This window comes from Asterias amurensis, chromosome 12 (genome assembly GCF_032118995.1).
Source record: "Asterias amurensis chromosome 12, ASM3211899v1".
Lineage (NCBI taxonomy): Eukaryota > Metazoa > Echinodermata > Asteroidea > Forcipulatida > Asteriidae > Asterias > Asterias amurensis.
In genome coordinates this window covers 4,481,912-4,488,597 of record NC_092659.1, presented here as the reverse complement: position 1 = coordinate 4,488,597, position 6,686 = coordinate 4,481,912, and the positions used below count along the sequence as shown (strand labels likewise).

Sequence of the window (6,686 nt, the reverse complement as noted above, 5' to 3'; positions counted from 1 at the left end):
ACTTTTAGTCAGTATAATGGAGATCAATGACTAAAAGCCACGATCACAGCCCAACGAAGACTGTCAATGAAGGATTAAATAGTTCAGTTGCTGAATGGAACACACATAATATATGCGTAAACCATAATGTTGTACTTTCCAAGTTCCAGTCAAGTTGTATGTTCATCCCGAATTGAATAACGTTACAACTCATAAACGCGTCCTATACTTTATTTTTTGTGTTCTCCATGTAAGTAATGGACAACTCATTCTACGTATCGAATTAATGTTGTTTTCTCCATTTTGTATAATTATTATAAAATGTTTTGAGGTCCTTCACGCCGATGTGCATAATAAATTTTACGAAATGCTCTTTAATAGAGGCCTGCAGCCGATTTCACGAAACGTTAGGATTAATCCTATCTCGAGTTAGAACGAGTAACCCGTCCTAACTTAGGATGGGTTCAATGCGTCCTACGTATGTTGATACGGAACTGAACCCGTCCTAAGTCCTAAGATTAATCCTAAGTTAGGAAGAGTTTGGTGAAATCGACGGCTGCACAATCATGATTGAAACGATGAAGCTAAAAACGATACGGGGAGGCTACATGTCTCACTTCATTATTCATTAAATATTACTATTAACTATTGTGTAAGTATTGGACACCTTTACGACACAAGGTGGCAGCAGAGCACTGTTTCAGTAGTATGGGTATTCACACGGGGAATTCCATTCGAAGTCAATCCTCCACATTTCAAATAATATAAGCACTGCCGTGGATAGCGTTACTTCTATACATCTTTTTTTTACGAGCAGCAAACACGGAACAACCTTGTACACACGGAACAACCTTGTACACAAGGATAAAATCACATAAAATTATTAAATCAAGCTAGGCTTAAAATGATGTAATTGAGTTTGGATTCGGGAAATCCCCTTTCCAAACACATAGTTCCTTCCTCAGAAGCGCTGGGTTTGTTAAACGCTCGAAAGTCGTTGCTTCGGTGAGGGGCCTATACAAAGTATTCTCAAAACAACACTTTGTGGCAACCACAGTAAGTACATAATAATTTGTATGTGAAACAGTTTTGTTCAGGAGGCCTACGTGTTCGATTTCGTAGTTTGGTTTTATACATGGATCATCATAATAGTACTTATAATGGACCATCATAAAAGTCTGTGTACTCTGGAGCGTCCGTCTGGAACGGGTGTATGTACATGTATATACAGAAAGTAAATTGTACGTGTCTCCTCGCGTTTTTTGCAGTGAGCATACTCAGAGTCAGACTGCTCCTATTCTGGAATATCGTTGGTGCACCATCATCATCATATCCCATCAACTTTGGTGATGGCTGACTACGAAAATCTAGCGGATGGAACACGCCTGAAAGTGACGTACTACAAGACCGCTCCGAGTCGAAATGGTAGAGACGGAGAAACCCGTTTTACTCGTGTACCTACTCATGGTACTGCGCCTCCTCGTTATGAGGATGTGCGTTCTGTCATAACTAAGATTTTCAAACTAGATCAGAACAGACCTCTTCAACTGTATTGGAAAGGTAATTAACTGCAAAACAATTGTATCACCTCCGAATTTTCCTCAGACTTTATTATGTCTCAGATCGAATTATTTGTTTCCATAATATCATTGCAAAAAACGCCACATTTTTCTGTTGGCTTTTTGCCTTCCAATTATATACAAACATAGAGCTATATACTCTATGTATACAAACAAAAGTTAGGCTCTTCCGCAATGAGGAAACCCACCGATGTAATGATCTTTGATCTGCGGTGTGATCAATTCAAACAACAGAGGGCGTCACTATCCTTGGTTCGATTCATAGGCCGTGTCCGAATTGGCGACTTCGGCTACAGCTACGGCTAGGCGCGCGCGTCTGCTATTCTTCAACACTGACAGACGCGCTGATCTAGCCGTAGCTGTAGCCAAAGTCACCAATTCGGACACGGCCTTAGCTTCCGAGCCCGACTGTCGCAACTAGTCGTTAGCTGGTCTGATTAACTCAAGAACGAAGAGCGCGCCCTCTGTCGGGTTATCACGAGTATTGTAAGATAGACGAGTGACTAAACACCAATACAAAACCGACTTTCTGCTTTCAGGAACATCTCTCACCAAGTTTACTTAAAAAAACATAAAAAAAAAAAAACGACTTGGTGGGATAATAACTATATTGTTTACTGGGCAAGTTATGATGGCAACCAATTTACGGAAGGTGAAATAATTATTGTTTCCATGCACGAGAAATTTGTTTTGTAACGTTATTAATATCTAGCTGCCGCCAATATTATTATCTGGCGGCCCTCACTTTATTATGTGGCGGCCACCGCAGTGACATGGCAGCCACCACTGTGTTATCTGACGTCCACCACTGACTACTGGCGGCCGCCAGTGGCGGGCCGCCAGATAATTTATGTGGAAAAAATGCTTCACCTGGCACTTCCGGCTTCCGTACAAAATGGAGCTCAGTATGGGCGGCCATCAGGGCAAAAAAGACAACTACAAAAATAAAAAGATTGCCAAAAATAAAAAAAAAAGATTGCCAGAATTATATCAATCCCCAGAATATATCAATACCCAGAAATACATGAATTCCCAGAAGTGTATTATCCCGAAATGTATAAATTTCCAGGAATATATCAAGCGCCACAAATATATTAACCTCCAGAAATAAATCAAACTTCGAAATACATAAATTCCCAGAAATATATACCAAGCGCCACAAATGTATCAGCTTCAGAAACGTACAAGCGCCAGAAATATATCAATCCCCAGAAACGAAGAAATAATATCAAAATCAAGCGCAAGTGTCAGTAGAGGGCGCTGTTCCTCCCGCTTCGTTTTCATGCATATCGCATATGGACGTCCCGTGTGTGTGTGTGTCTGTGTATAAATTATCCGGTGTCCTGTGATCTGTGGTTATATTCTTTTTTTTACCTTTAACCTTTTACCAAAGATCCACAAAAATCCACCAGATGGTACTCGGTTTGGTGGGAAGGCCGATTATCAGTGGTTGTGGGGCTCCAACTCAACAAATCTCAAAATATATGGACTTTTTCCTGCTCCCTATCGTCAAGCAACAAAGCACATACAACACAGCAGAATTGACCCGCTTCACGGCATCGAATGATGGCCACAGAAATTCAATGTTGATTGCACCACCTAATCAAGAAAGAAACAACTCCACCGCTTGTTTTTACTTTGCCATTTTTCCCACAGATCAAACACTCAAGTCTCAAACGTGCACTGTTAAAACATTGGCACCTTATTAATGATAGTGATTTCCTTCATAGCCTTTTTCCTGCACCTCCTCTATCAGCCTACAAAAGACAAAAGAACATAAAAGACCAACTAATTCGAGCTAGATTGCAAGCTTCAACCGAAGAAAACACAATCAAAAAAATGGACGAACAGAACTTGCAAATCCTGTTTGACCTACTACAGGAACAAGAGTTGGGTACACAAAACTAAAACTAAACCACTGCTTTGATCTAGACGAGACTACGTATACCAAAAACAAACGAAAATACATGTCTTGCTGGATCCTCTTGTCTAAATAAACCAAAACTCTCATAAAAAGGATAAAAGCAAAACAAATTGTGACTGATGAAGTGCAGCTTATAAAAAGCACTGAAAATATGTTCTTCAGCCATCCATTAAAGGTATACATAAAATGGCTCGATATTATTATCACAAACTAAAAAAGGTTAATTTTTACCCCCTCCAGCCTCCCGTTTCTCCTTGAAACCCCAACTCTTTTTTGCATTTAAACATCAAACATAAGGTCTGTTCTAACTAATGCCTTGACTATTTGGAATACAACAAATCAACGTCAAACTGTTAGGGAATGGTTATTAAAAAAGACCACTGAATGCTCTGTGCTGAACGTGAACATAGAGAGAGTTTGAGCTCCACTGAGCCCAAGTCGGTCCTCCATGTCCTCTGGTCCGTTTTTAACGAGCTGTTCAAGCTAGCGCCCTCTCTAGCTAGCTCTGTAGGCCCCCTTCTGCACAATGCGCTCTTGATTATATTGATATATTATTTGTAGCGCTTGATATATTTCTGGGGATTGATATATTTCTGGCGCTTGTACGTTTCTGAAGCTTGATTGTGGCGCTTGGTACATTTCTAAGAATTGATATAATTATTTCGGGGTTTTATTTATTTCTGGTAGTTGATATATTTTTGGCGCTCAATATATTTCTTGGACTTTATATATTTCAGGGGAGGGGAGTATTTCTGGGGATTGATATATTTCTGGGAATTTATATATTTCTGGGGATTGATATATTTCCGGGAACTGATACTATTTCTGGGAATTGATATTATTTCTGGGGATTGATATATTTCTGGGATTTTATGTATTTCTGGGGATTAATATATTTCTGGGGATTGATATAATTATTTCCGGGAATTGATACTATTTCTGGGGATTGATGTATTTCTGGGAATTGATATTATTTCTGGGGATTTATATAATATTTCTGTGGATTGATATATTTCCGGGAATTGATACTATTTCTGGGGATTGATATATTTCTGGGAATTGATATTATTTCTGTGGATTTATATATTTCTGGGATTTGATGTATTTCTGGTGATTGATAAATTTCTTGATAAATTTCTATAGGGATCGATATATTTCTGGCAATTGTTTTTATTTTTGTGGTTGACTCGATATATTTCTGGCAATCTTTTTATTTTGGTAGTTGTCTTTTTGCCCTGATGGCCGCCAATAGCCCTGTGTGTTTTTACTCTCTATGCTTTTATTTTTTTGTAAGACCCGGGTGATGGCAGTGTCTACAATATCAACTCGGATGATGAGCTTACTGAAGCCTTTCCCCGAATGGAGAGAGATAGTCAATCTTTCGTCATGTATGCACAGCCTATAAGGCGCACATACGGTGCAATGATCGGGGAATACTGCTGGAAAGCTACAACTGTTATATCAGTGATTGGATTCGTAATTGCAGCAACAATGGCGGTCTTAAAAAAATTGAAGATGATCTGAATGGGAAACTTTGAGGCGCTAGGTGGCAGCAGACTTACTTGGTAAATTTCCATTGTTTACGTAGTTCTGTAGCATGCGCTCATTACCGAGAACAATGGATTTTACCTGGTAAGTCTGCTGCCACCAACTGTCCCAAAAGTCCCCCAATGCTGAGGAGGATGTAAACATTAATATTGTCTAATAAGCTCATAAAATGAGAAAACGATTAATTTTCAAAAAGGCCACAGTTTTAGGCCTGTCTCCACTGTTTACCTAAACTTGTGCGTGTAATTTGACTACAAAAAACGTGTGTCGCAATGCAGTGGGTCATTGTATAATGCAGAGGGTAGGGAGGTCTACTGTCACGTTTAAATCTTAATAGACCTTATCGCAAATACCAATGCGCAAGCGCAGACTGTTGAATGAGGTGCATTGTGGGATAGATATGGATCAAATTTGGATACCAGCTAGACCACAATGCATCAATTTTAAGCTTTACGCGCGCGCCCCAGTATTTGCGAAAAGGTCTGTGATAACACTTAATACAATGGTTGTCACTTTATATATAAATAGACTTGCAGGCAATTAAATGAAACTTTGAAACTGTTATCTTTGGGCTAAATTACAGAAGGTTTTATTTTAAAATGCTTATAGTTTAAGCTGTACAATGATTTTCAGAGAAGTGTATATAATATATATAAGAGATGAGTAAGTGTTAAAGATGCTATGTCAGGTTTGTTTGGCCCCAAACATTAAAAAAATAGATTTTGTTGAATGAATGGTATATCAAAGAGTATCACCAGCTCTAACGAAAAAAAGTTTAACTTTTACTTTTGATGGTCAGGAACCATGACAAAAATTTAAAACGTTTCTTATAAAACACATAAGAATTGGTCACGTGATATACTGTCGGGATCCCGACAAAAAATAATTTTGAGCACTTTATTTCACTGCTACTAATAATTGGCGGACTTTTTCGATCAATGGCTCAAATGAAAGCTTTTAACTTTCTCGACCCCCATCAAAATACCTATTGAATTTTAAATCCAAATTTTTGAGTCAATCGGCCAAAAATCTGACCGGGCAAGGAACATAGGCTTTTTTTATGTAGGGCAGAGCCGTATGTAGGGATCACAAGTGCGCCCTCAGTGTTCAGCTTGTAGGACAGTTTACTTTTTGGGCTTGTCACGTGACATCGTTATACTTTTGTTTGCAATACTTTTTTCATGGAACCGTGGCCACAAACAAGAAATGTTTAGTTAGAAAAGAACTAAGGGTAGTTGAAGGTCTTCTTACGATGACTATCTGCGTCACGAGTTAATTTTTACGCCCGTGCTCTTAGATAGTTGCATATTATTCGGGTGTGGATTTACAAATTGTAGTTTCTAAAAAACTAAGATCAAGTTAAGCATCCTTGTCCCAGATTTTAATTTTTTTTTCCAATATATTTTTTGGTAAAAAAGCTCAAACTTATTTTTTTTAGATTGTAACGAATATTTGAATTGTTTATAATTATTGGTTCTTTGATATAATATTAAAAAGTAGATTTGATAAAAAAATAGTTCTTTGTTTGACGTACACAGTCTATTAAAAAAGAAAAAAAGCTCAAACTAATTTTATAAACATTGTAACGAGAGTTTTTATTGTTCGTAATCATTGTTTCTTTGATATAATGTTAATAAATAGAATTGATAAACAAA

At 38.0% G+C, this 6,686-nt stretch overlaps 1 long non-coding RNA gene across 1 annotated transcript; it reads left to right on the top strand.

Annotated features, from left to right (window-relative positions):
• Window positions 1–736: 736 nt before the first annotated feature.
• On the top strand, window positions 737–6,686 carry LOC139945565 (uncharacterized). The gene is made up of 3 exons (XR_011787088.1): window positions 737–1,035; window positions 1,248–1,539; window positions 4,778–6,686. It is a non-coding gene; the product is annotated as an uncharacterized lncRNA (long non-coding RNA).